The 13144-nt window shown below is 46.0% G+C and overlaps 1 protein-coding gene and 1 long non-coding RNA gene across 2 annotated transcripts in view; one reads left to right on the forward strand and one right to left on the reverse strand.

The window, feature by feature from the left end:
- LOC140419074 (uncharacterized) overlaps positions 1-13144 on the forward strand; it is a 50708-nt gene that overhangs the window by 10931 nt on the left and 26633 nt on the right. The window lies entirely within an intron of this gene.
- LOC140419067 (uncharacterized) lies at positions 1023-4881 on the reverse strand. Its single transcript, XR_011945511.1, has 3 exons — positions 4667-4881; positions 4349-4440; positions 1023-2116 (listed from the first exon to the last, which is right to left on the reverse strand). It is a non-coding gene; the product is annotated as an uncharacterized lncRNA (long non-coding RNA).

The following is a 13144-nucleotide window of genomic DNA, read 5'->3' on the forward strand; positions in this document are numbered from 1 at the left end:
TTATTCACGGTGGCAGCTCAAGGGCTTGTGTTGCTGATTCTGATCATTCCAGCAGCTTTAGAATATTATCTATGGAATGTAACAAGAAATTTGGAAAATAAGCTTGTAGTTTAGAAATAGCTGGGTTAATCAGAAATCAGATTGTGAGACGTCAATAAGGATGATCCCTCCTGAAGGTGGGGAGATCTGTAAGAAATCACTATCTTGTAACCTAATAAAATCTTCAGAAATGCATTGATTACAGGAATAGCTGTGTGTGTGTGTGTCTCTCTTGCTTAGAAATAAACATTCCTGGCTTGACAAACACAGGGAACTGTATCCCAGTATTACCTCATAGGGATGGAGTTAGGGAATGGAATTTATAGTGGTGACTGAAGATAATGGCTGTGACCAAGGTTAATGGGAGGAAGTTCTGGATGTGGGATAAGCGGTTTGATAATTTAGTAACAGTGGAGGAATGGAGAGGGATGGGGGTGAGGGAGAGCTGGGTGTTGTCAGTGTACATGTGAAAACTAACACGCTGCTTTTGGATGATGTCACCTCGGGGCAGCTTATAGATAAGAAATAGGAGGGGCCGAGGACAGATCCTTTTTTAAGATGGGTGATGACGGTGGATTTAAAGGTGAGAGGGACAGTACCAGAAGAGAGAGACCCGTTGACATTATCAGGTAAAACAGGGAAGTTGGGTGATCAGTAGTTCAGTGAGAATAGGGTCAATACAGCAGAATGTGGGTCTCGTGGACAAGATGAGCACTGAGAGGGCACGAGAGAAGATGGCAGAGAAACTGGAGAAAGGTGTGAGTTCAGGGCTCAGAAACAAAAGTCTGCCCGCGGTGGGTTAGTGGGAGGTAGGGAAGCAGCAGAGGCAGCTGGTCAGATTGTCTCAATCTCAGTGACAAAGAAGCTCCATCAGCTCCTCGCTTGTTGTTGGAGGTGAGGATTTCAGAGATGGGACAGGGAGAACACTTCAAAAGGAACTAATTCATGTTTGAGATAGGAAAAAGACTCAACACACTGCTTAATACAATGCTAAAAAGTTGGTTTATTTGGCTGTAAGCAAGATATAAACCCGATAATTGGACCCCAGAAAACATGGTTTTGTCCTGGATGTAATTAACAACCAAATTCCATCACTGTAGTTGCTTGTGACCTCGCTGGTGTCTCAGTAGATTGGATGACTGACTGAATCCCTTCCCACACTCGGAGCAGGTGAACGGCCTCTCCCCAGTGTGAGTGCGCTGGTGCAGAACAAGCTCAAATAATCGCCTGAATCCTGCCCCACAGTGAGAGCATCTGAATGGTCTCTCATCAGTGTGACCACGTTGATGGTGCATCAGAACCCCAGAACTTTTATAGCTCTTCCCACAGTCTGGGCATTTAAATGGTCTCTCCACAGTGTGAACTCGCTGGTGTGTCACCAGGCTGGGTGAATCTGTGAATCCCTTCCCACACTCAGAGCAGACAAATTGTCTTTCATTGGCATGAAGCCGCTGGTGTGTTCGCAGTGAAGAAGACTGATTAAATCCTTTCCCACACTCGGAGCAGGTGAACGGCCTCTCCCCAGTATGAGTGCGCTGGTGTATAGTGAGTGCAGCTGATCTCTTGAACCCAGTCCCACAGTGAGAGCATCTGAATGGTCTCTCGTCAGTGTGAACACGCTGATGGTATACCAGTTCCTGGAAATTTACATAGCCATTTCCACAGTCTGGGCATTTAAAATGTCTCTCATCAGTGTGAACTCGGTGATGATGTATCAGGAGGTTGGATGATTGAGTGAATCCCTTTCCACACACAGAACAGGTGAACAGTCTCTCCCCACTGTGAACTCGGTGGTGACTCAGCAGGTCGGATGACTGAGTGAATCCCTTCCCACATGTGGAGCAGGTGAATGGCCTCTCCCCAGTGTGAGTCCGTCGATGAGTTTCCAGTGTAGACGGGTAAATGAATCCCTTCCCACAGTCTCCACATCTCCATGGTTTCTCCTCACTGTGAACTGTGCTTTTTATTTCCATCTTCAAAATACGATGATATTCAGGTTATGAAAAATTGAGCAACTGTCAGGACCTGATGTGATGTTTGGTTTCAGATTCCTGGCTGCAAATGCTTTCCTAATACCCTGAGAAATTAATTCAAAACAGAGAAAAAGGAGTGAGAGAGAGCCCACAAAAACACAAAGGCATGTTGTGAAATTGAGCTGAATGAATCTGGTCATTTGTGGGGCCGGCACCAGGGAAAAGTGGCCATGAAAACTGCTGGATTATTGTAAAAACTCTACTAGTTCACTAATGTCCTTCAGGGAAGAGAGTCAGTGGTCTGGGCCGATGCAAGACAACTCGCCTTTAGAGAGAGAGGTGGGAGCAGCATGAGGGAGTGGATTGTATATATCTAAAACTCAGCCAGAACTTTGACAGAATCTCCCAAACCATCAACCTCCACCACCTCGAAAGACCAGGGTGGCAGGCGTATGTGAACAGCATCATATTCAAGTTACAATCCAAGTCACACCATCCTGACTTGTCTGACATCCAGTACTAGGTTAACAGAAATGTCCTCCATTTAAATATGGAAAGATCTGAGTCACTGTCTTCAGTTCCCACGACAAACTCCACTCCCGACCCACTGACTCCATCACTTCACCATGAAAACAGTGCGAGGCTGACCCAGGCTGTTCATAACCATGGGAAAATACTTCACTAAAATAAAAGCAAAATACAGTCATAGAATTTACAGTGCAGAAGGAGGCCATTCAGCCCATCAAATCTGCACCAGCCCTTGGAAAGAGCACCCTACCTAAGCCAACACCGACACCCTATCCCTCTAACCCAGGAACCCCACTTAAACTTTTTGGACACTAAGGGCAATTTTGCACAGTCAATCCACCTAACCTGCATATCTTTGGAGTCTGGGAGCAGACATGGCGAGAAAATGCAAACTTCAGACAGACAGTGGCCCACGCCGGGAATCAAACCTGGGACCTTGGAGCAGTGAAGCAACTGTGCTAACCATTGTGCTACCAGATTCTAAAAATCTGAAATAAGAATAGAAAATGCTGAATAAACTCAATAGATTGGGCAGTATCTGTCCAGAAAGAAACAGAGTTAACGTTTCAGTCCATTTAACATCTTCAGAGCCGCCAGCTGAGTTTCAGACGACAATCTCTGCCAGCTCCTCGAAGGAGTTTCTGTCTCATTCACATCACTGGACTTGATCCTGTCTCAGATTTGTGAAACTCTCATCGACTCCTTTATTACCTCGAGACTTCACTATTCCTGCACACTCTTGACCAGCCTCCGACATTCAACCTGTGATAAGCTTGAGTTTATCCCAATCTCTGCTGCCTCTGTCCTCTACACTAATTTCCATTCACTCACTCATCACCCTGTCCTCATTGATCAACACAGGCTCCTGGTTAAACAGCAAATCAATTTAAAATTCTCACCTTTCTTTTCAGATCTGGGGCTGGTTTAGCACAGGGCTAAATCGCTGGCTTTTATAGCAGACCAAGGCAGGCCAGCAGCACGGTTCAATTCCCGTACCAGCCTCCCCGACAGGCACCGGAATGTGGCGACTAGGGGCTTTTCACAGTTACTTCATTTGAAGCCTACTTGTGACAATAAGCGATTTTCATTTCACTTCATCTCTCCATATTGCTCATCCCCGTTTCCAGTCACACACGTTTGAATATTTTTGCCACAGAGACTTTTTCCCCGGGTGGAACAAACCATTACAAGGGGACATAAATTTAAGGTGAAAGGTGGAAGATATAGGAGGGATATCAGAGGTAGGTTCTTTACCCAGAGAGTAGTGGGGGCATGGAATGCACTGCCTGTGGAAGTAGTTGAGTCGGAAACATTAGGGACCTTCAAGCAGCTATTGGATAGGTACATGGATTACGGTTAAATGATATAGTGTAGATTTATTTGTTCTCAAGGGCAGCACGGTAGCATTGTGGATAGCACAATTGCTTCACAGCTCCAGGGTCCCAGGTTCGATTCCGGCTTGGGTCACTGACTGTGCGGAGTCTGCACGTCCTCCCCGTGTCTGCGTGGGTTTCCTCCGGGTGCTCCGGTTTCCTCCCACAATCCAAAGATGTGCAGGTTAGGTGAATTGGCCAATGATAAATTGCCCTTAATGTCCAAATTGCCCTTGGTGTTGGGTGAAGGTGTTGAGTTTGGGTAGGGTGCTCTTTCCAAGAGCCGGTGCAGACTCAAAGGGCCGAATGGCCTCCTTCTGCACTGTAAATTCAATGATAATCTATGATTAATCTAGGACAAAGGTTCGGCACAACATCGTGGGCCGAAGGGCCTGTTCTGTGCTGTATTTTCTATGTTCTATGTTCTAGACTTACATTTTGTTTCCGATTAATCGAGTGACTCTGTCACATTTTGATCTGATGTTTGTTTTGTGTTTTCCGTCTTCAAATTCTGCTCTTCCAACGTCCTGTAAACAGAAGTCATCACACTGTCAGTCCAAGATCAAACATTGAGAAGAGACAAACATTTCTCTTGATTTGAGTTTTCTGTGTGCAAATCCTCCCCTTCTAAGCCCCTGTAAAAGAGGTTTGCAGAATCCATCCCTGTCAGTCCAGGAGAGAAATTCACAGCATTCTCTCCTCCTGCTGACAGGACAGGGAGCACCGCGCATGCGCCCTGCTGCAGATTATTACATTTGGTTGAAATGGTTTCGGGCCTTTCGGCTGCCGCGGCCCCCATTTGGTGCGAACGCGGGACCGATCGGGTCTTATTTGGGTTTTGAGTCCTGCACTGGGTGTTTATGAAGCCTCAGCACCCACTCGGCCACCTCCATTACCCGGCCACAAGCGGCTGTTTCTGTCTAATCGCGGAAACCAAATGATCTCCCGGCGGCGGCTGCCGGAGTCCACACTGCGCATGCGGATGTCGGAGTCCACACTGCGCATGCGGCTACCGGAGTCCACACCATGCAACAATCGAAGTCACATTGCGCATGTCCAATAGTGGCGGATAGACAGAGTGGAGAATGTTAATTTATTCACATTCGGCTCTGGGGCCGCACTGGGTATTTGTAAATCCCGCCCCCCGACACTGACCTCTCACCTGACACCTCATATTGTTGAGGCAATGATTGACGGTAGCACCGGACCAATGGAAGGAGAAGGGGACGAGGCAGGGCGACACAGGAATTGGGAGCAGGAGGCGGCCACTCAGCCCCTCGAGCCTGCTGCACCATTCAATACCATCATGGCTGATCAGATTGGAATATAATTCCACATTGCCGCCCACCACCGATAAAATACTACATCCGGCTGAAAAATATTCAGTGACTCTAGATTCTGACAAGAGGAATCATCCTCCACACATCCGGTTTTGTCAAGACCCTTCATAGTCGTTTTTTTAATAAACAATTTTATTGAAGTATTTTTTGGCATTGTAACCAGTTACAGTGTACAGTAATGTGCAAATATCAACACAAAGCAGAAACATAGTGCAAAAGACCAATCCTCTCTCATAAATAGTACCCGCCTATTTATCCCTCGTTTCTACTCTAATCTAACCCTCCCCCCCACCCCCCTGCTGACATTTAATTCCCCGCGAAGAATTTGATGAATGGTTGTCACCTTCGGGTGAACCCTAATACAGATCCTCTTAAGGCAAACTTAATTTTTTCCAGCTCTAAAAAGCTCGACATGTCCGAGAGCCATGCTTCGGTCTTTGGGGGCTTGGAGTCCCTCCATGCCAGCAGTATACGTCGCCGGGCTACCAGGGAAGCAAAGGCCAAGACGTCGGCCTCCCCCTCTTCCTGGACCCCCGGATCTTCCAAGACCCCAAAAATTGCCACCACTGGACTCATCACCACCCTAGTTTTCAGTACCTGGGACATGGCATCCGCAAATCCCTCCCAGTATCTCCTAAGTTTTGAGCATGCCCAGAACATGTGGACATGATTCGCTGGCCCTCCCGCACACCTAGTGCATTTGTCCTCCACCCCAAAAAATGTACTCATTCGGGCCACCGTCATTTGGGCCCGGTGTACGACCTTGAACTGAATCAGGCTGAGCCTAGCACATGTTGCAGTTGAATTTATCCTACTCAGGGCTTCCGCCCATACCCCCCTCCTCCATCTCCTCGCCTTTGGGACCTGTCTACGTATGAAGTCACACACTTGCAAGTACCGAAAGTCATTCTCTCTTACTAGTCCGAATTTCTCGTCCAAGGCTCTCATGCTCGAGAAGCTCCCCCCAAAGAACATATCGCCCATTCTCCCCACCCCCGCCCGCCACCATGCCCGGAATCCACCGTCCATACTCCCAGGGGCGAATCAGTGGTTGTCGCGTATTGGAGACCAGACCGATGCTCCCACCTTCCCTAGATGCTTCGTCCACTGGCTCCAGATCCGTAGGGCTGCCACCACTACCGGGCTGGTGGAGCACCTACCCGGCGGGAGCGATGGGAGGCCCTGGCCAGGGCTGCCAAACTGGTGCCCCTGCAGGAAGCTGCCTCTACTCACCCCCAAATAGACCCTGAACCCACCATCCAACTCCTTACCATGGTTATGTTGGCCGCCCAGTACCGTCTACACTGCCCCCACAAGTGATAGCGGGAGTGCATTCCATCTCCTGAACTTGCTCTTCACCTGTTCCACCACTCTAGTCAAATTTAGCTTATGCAGTCTGCCCCAGTCTCGTGCCACCAGTCTCCCTAAGTATCGGAAACTTTCCCCGACCATCCTAAATGGTGGCTCCTTCAACCTGTTCTCCTGGCCCCTCGCCTGCACTACAACCATCTCACTCTTAGCCATGTTCAGTTTGTACCCTGAAAACCTGCCAAATTCTCTCAATATTCCTACTATACTGTCTATCCCAGCCAGCGGGTCCGATACGTAGAGGAGCAGGTCGGCTGCGTACAGCGATACCCTGTTTTCCACCCCTCCCCTAATCATTCCCTTCCCCACCACCTCGCAGTTCTCATGGCAATCGCCAGAGGTTCTATGGCCAATGCAAACAGCAATGGGGAGAGTGGGCATCCCTGTCTGGTCCCTCGGTGTACTCTAAAGTACTCTGATGTTGTCCTATTCATCCTCACGCTAGCTTTTGGGGCCTGGTACAATAGTCTAACCCAGTCAACAAAGCCCTCCCCGAACCCAAACCGTCCGAGTACCACCCACAAATAGTCCCACTCCACCCGGTCAAAGGCCTTCTCGGCATCCATTGCCACCACTGCCTCTACCTCTCTGCCCTCCGGGGCATCATGATCACATTGAGTAGTCTTCTCAAGTTGGCTACCAGCTGCCTGCCTTTCACAAACCCTGTTTGGTCTTCCCCGATCACCTCCGGGACACAGTCCTCAATTCTAAACGCCAAGACCTTAGCCAGGAGCTTGGCGTCGACGTTGATCAGGGAGATTGGTCTGTATGACCCACACGCTTCCGGGTCTTTATCCCGTTTTAATATCAGCTAAATGGTAGCCTGTGACATCGTCGGGGGTAGAGTCGCTCGCCTCGTTAAATACCCGAGTCAGCACCGGCCTCACTATCTCTGAGAAGTTTTTTGTAGAACTCCACTGGGTATCCATCTGGCCTCAGGGATTTACCTGACTGCATGGCCTTCAAGCCCCCCAGCACTTCCTCTGCTCTGATCGTGGCCCCACGTCCATCTACCAGCCCCCTACCCACTTTTGGGAAGGTCAGTCCGTCTAAGAAATGTTGCATCTCCTCCGGCTCCCCAGGGGGTTCCGAGGTTTAGAGCTTCCTGTAAAACTCTCGAAACACCTTGTTCAGTCCTGATGGGTCATCCACTCTGTTCCCCAAACCGTCCACTACCCTGCCTATTTCTCTGGCCGCCTCCTTCCTCCTGAGTTGCTGCGCAAGCATTCTACTAGCTTTGACCCTTCAGAGTCTTATATGATTCAATGAAGTCACCCCTCACTCTTCGAAACTGGAGAGGATACAAGCCTGGCCTGTCCAGCCTTTCCTCATAACAGGAGAGGACACAAGCCTGGCCCATCCATCCTTTCCTCATAACTGGAGAGGATACAAGCCTGGCCCATCCATCCTTTCCTCATAACAGGAGAGGATACAAGCCTGGCCCATCCATCCTTTCCTCATAACTGGAGAGGATACAAGCCTGGCCTGTCCAGCCTTTCCTCATAACTGGAGAGGATACAAGCCTGGCCCATCCAGCCTTTCCTCATAAGGCCACAGGTCCATTCCAGGTATTAATCTCGTAAACTTTCTCTGAATGACGTCCAACAAACATTGGAATATAAAAGCAGGGATGTACTTCTGAAGCTTTATAACGGATTAGTTAGGCCCCATTTAGAATACTGTGACCAATTTTGGGCCCCACACCTCAGGAAGGACATACTGGCACTGGAGCGGGTCCAGCGGAGATTCACACGGATGATCCCAGGAATGGTAGGCCTAACATACGATGAACGTCTGAGGATCCTGGGATTATATTCATTGGAGTTTAGGAGGTTGAGGGGAGATCTAATAGAAACTTACAAGATAATGAATGGCTTATGGATGTAGGGATGTTGTTTCCATTAGCAGGGGAGACTAGGACCCGGGGGCCTTAGAATTAAAGGGAGTTACTTTAGAACAGAGGTGAGGAGAAATTTCTTCAGTCAGAGAGTGGTGGGTCTGTGGAATTCATTGCCACAGCGGGCGGTGGAGGCCGGGACGTTGAGTGTCTTTAAGACAGAAGTTGATAAAGTCTTGATTTCTCGAGGAATTAAGGGCTATGGAGAGAGAGCGGGTAAATGGAGTTGAAATCAGCCATGATTGAATGGTGGAGTGGACTCGATGGGCCGAATGGCCTTACTTCTGCTCCTATGTCTTATGGTCTTACAGCCTTTCTTAAATAAGGAGATCTGTCTGATGTGAAGTTTGCACATTCTCCCCGTGTCTGCGTGGGTCTCGCCCCCACAACCCAAAGATGTGAAGGGCAGGTGGATTGGCCACGCTAAATTGCCCCTCAATTGGATTTAAAAAAAAAAATAAGACCAACACTGTACCCTGTGCTCCACGTGCAGTCTCACCAATGCCCTGTATAACTGAGGCATAACCTCCCCAGTTTGTATTCAATTCCCCGCACAATAAATATTCAATTAACATTCAAATGACATTTTATTAGCTTTCCTAACTACTTGCTGTACCTGCATGCTATCCTTTTGTTATTAATGCACAATAACACCTCGGTCCCTCTGTATCTCAGAACTCTAAAAGTCTCTCACCATTTGGACAATCTGCCTGTTTTATTCTTCCCAACAAAATGTGCATTTTCACATTTTCCCACATGATACTCCATTTGCCAGGCCTTTGCCCACTTGCTTAACCTATCGATGTCCTTATGTGGCTGTATTGCATTCCTCACAATTTAGTGTCCCACCTTTTTTTGTGTTATCAGCAAATTTAGCAACAGAACCTTCAGTACCTTCATCCAAGTAATTTATATAAATTATAATAAGTTGAGTCTCCAGTACTGATCCCTGTGGCACACCACTCATCACATCCAACCAATCACAAAAATACCCATTTATGTCTACTCTTTGTTTCCCACTGGTTAGCCAATCTTCAGTCCATGCCAGTATGTTATCCCTTATATCCTGAGTTTTTATTTTCTGTAATAACCTTTGATATAACTTATCAAATGCTTTCTGGAAATCTAAGGACAGTACATTCACCCGTTCCCCTTTATCCACAGTCATGTGACCCCATCAAGTAACTCTGATAAATTGGTTAAATGTGATTTTCCTTTCATAAAACCATGTTGACACTGCCTGATTGCCTTGACTTTTCTAAGAGATCTGACATTGCATCTTTAATAATAGCTTCAAACATGTTCCCTATGACTAATATTAGGCTAACTGGCCTGTAGTTTCCAGCCACCTGTTCCCCTCCCTTTGTGAATAAAGGAATTACATTTATTATTTTCCAATTTAATGGATCCTCCTCGAATCTAGTGAATTTTGGACAATGAAAAGAGTGTATCAACTCCCTCTTTAAGCTGCTTCTTTCAAGACCTGATGATGAAGTCCGCCAGGAACCGGGGTTTTGTTAGCTCGCAGACTCAAAACATTGCTCATTACCACTTCCCTGGTGAGTGTTCCTCCATCCCTTCAATTTCTTGATTTACGGATATTTCTGGAATGTTACGTGATTCCTCTATAGTGAAGACTGATGAAAATACCTGATCAATTCATTTGACATCTCCTTACTTTCCATTGTTAATTCTCCAGACTAGCTTTCTGGAGAATCAACACTCACTTGAATTATTTACTTCCACAAATATCCATAGAAACTCTTACTATCTGTCTTTATATTTCTCGCCAGCTTTCTCTGGTACTCTAATTATTCTCATCTTATTAATATTTTTGTGCTTTTATACTCTGCCAAATGTTCTGACCTGTCATCTGCCTTTGCACTGCTATGTACTTTTTAAAAAACATTGATATTGTAATGTGATATATATAAATATATATATATATATATATATATAGAGAGAGAGAGAGAGAACTGTAGCTGTGTGGGGTATTTATGTTTGCAGTTGATAAAAATGCTTAGTGTGTGTGCTTATAAAATGTTAGCTGAATTTGTCGAATTATCTTTGTTTTGTTTGAAAGTGTTTAAGGCCTCTGTTGAATAACACCTGAAAAGTAGGCCCTTGTGCTCCTCGTAATCAAAATTGATAAACTATTGGAGGTCAGGTGAACTCCATGAAATAGTTTGGAGCTTTTTAAACCCTGGCCCATATCAATATTTCTTTAACTTTTTTAGTTAAAGACAGATGCTGGGTCCTCCCCTGGAATTTTCCATTCTCACGAAAATATATCTATTCTGTGTATAATGAAATATCTCTTTGAATGTCTGGCACAGAATCTCTATTTACCTGACACACAAGCTCATTTGCCAATTCATTTTAGCTAGCTCTGTTTTGATGCCCTAATGATTGCTCTTATTTCCCCCACAACCCAAAGATGTGCATGCTAGGTGGATTGGCCACGCTAAATTGCCCCTTAATTGGGAAAAAATAATTGGGTATCCTAAATTTTTAAAAAATGAATAAATAAATAAAAATAATTGCTCTTATTTAAGCTTAACTTACTCGTCTTGGACTCAATCTTCTTCCCCTCAAACTGCATGTCAGATTCAATCAAATTATGATCACTGTTACCTGGGGATGTCTTCACCATGAGGTTATCAATTCATCCTTGTTGCACAATACGATGTCTGGTATAAACTGCCCTCTGGATGGCTCCAAAATGTGCTGATTGTAGAAACTATCGCAAAATCATTCTGTGAACTCCTCACCTATGCTACCTTCGACCATCTGATTTTTCCAGTTTATAACTTTACTAAAATCCCCCTTGATTATGGCTGTACCTTTTCTGACAAACTTCCATTATCTCTTTCTTTTAACTCTGGTCTCCTGTGTAGTTACAATTAGGAGGCCTGCACACCACTCCCAGAAGTAAATTCTTGCCTTTACCATTTTTCATCTCAAACCAAACCATTCCTACATCCTGGTTTCCTGAACTTCGGTCATCCCTGTCTAATGTGCTAACACCATCAACAATTAACAGAGGCACTCTTCCATCTTTTCCAAGATTTCTGTCCTTCTTAAATTTCACATGCATTACAATATTCAGCTCATCACCACTTTTTGAAGGGAAATGAGGGATGGGCAATAAATGTTGGACTGGCCAGTGACACCCACATGCCATGAATGAATATAAAAAAATTCAGGTCCCAATCTATGTCTGCAATGGCCATCAGATCGTACTTACTTATTTCTATAGGAGCTGGCAATTCATCAGTTTTGTTTCAAATGCTACTTGTGTTTTGCTACAGAGCCTTTGGTTTTGTTCTTTTATTATATTTGTAGCGTTTATCTGATGTAATTTTAAATGTGTTCTTTCCGTCTCTTCCTGCCACAATCTGTTTATCATTTCCCATATTCTGACCTTTCTCTCTGGTCTTACTCTTTACTTTACCACATCATACAAAACAAATCAGAAAAGACACAACAATGGAACAGTCAGGAACAGGACATCAATCAGTTTCCTCCTATCTGACAGAAATCAAGGACTGGAACACTGTCATTAACACAAATCTAATTTAATTAATCTATATACAGAATATTAAACTCCGGCCGAGTCACAGGAATAATTAACAACAACTGAAACAAACTCCAACTGTCAGAATGAACATGGTTCAGTCCTGGATGTGATTAACAGCAGCAATATCAGAATCCAACCCCTGTAATCGCTTGTGAACTCGCTGGTGTTTCTGCAGGGTGAATGAATGAGTGAATCCCTTCCCACACACAGAGCAGATGAATAATGTCTCCCTGGTGTGACTGCGCTGGTGTTTGAGCCGGAGGGAATGCTGAGTGAATCCCTTCCCACACATGGTGCAGGTGAACGGCCTCTCTCCAGTGTGACTGCGCTGGTGAATCAGCAGATCCATTTTGCCTTTAAAGCTCTTCTCACAGGTGGAACATTTAAAAGGTCTCGCGTCAGAGTGAACACGTTGGTGTGAGGTGAGTTGGGCAGACTGAGTGAATCCCTTCCCACATTCAGAGCAGATAAACTGTCTCACCCCAGTGTGAATGCGCTGGTGTCTCAGCTGGGTGGATGACTGAGCGAATCCCTTCCCACACACACAGCATGTGAATGGTCTCTCCCCAGTGTGAACCCGCTGATGATCCAACAGTTTGCATAACTGAGCGAATGTCACCCCACACTCAGAACAGGTGAATGGTTTCTCTCCAGTGTGAACTCGCTGGTGTGTCAGAAGATTGGATAACTGAGCGAATCTCTTCCCACAATCAGTGCACGTGAATGGTTTCTCCCCGCTGTGCATTCGCTGGTGTGTCAAAAGGCTGGATAACTGAGTGAATCCCTTCCCACACTCGGAGCAAGTGAACGGCCTCTCCCCAGTGTGAACTCGCTGGTGCGTCAGAAGATTAAATTTGTTTTTAAAGCTCTTCTCACAATCGGAACATTTAAAAGGTCTCATGTCAGAGTGAACAAGTTGGTGTGCAGTCAGATGTGTTAGTCGAGTGAATCCCTTTCCACACTCGGAACAGGTGAATGGTCTCTCCCCGGTGTGACTGCGGTGATGAGTTTCCAGCTCAGAAGGGAAACTGAATCCCTTCCCACAA

This window comes from Scyliorhinus torazame, chromosome 5 (genome assembly GCF_047496885.1).
Source record: "Scyliorhinus torazame isolate Kashiwa2021f chromosome 5, sScyTor2.1, whole genome shotgun sequence".
Lineage (NCBI taxonomy): Eukaryota > Metazoa > Chordata > Chondrichthyes > Carcharhiniformes > Scyliorhinidae > Scyliorhinus > Scyliorhinus torazame.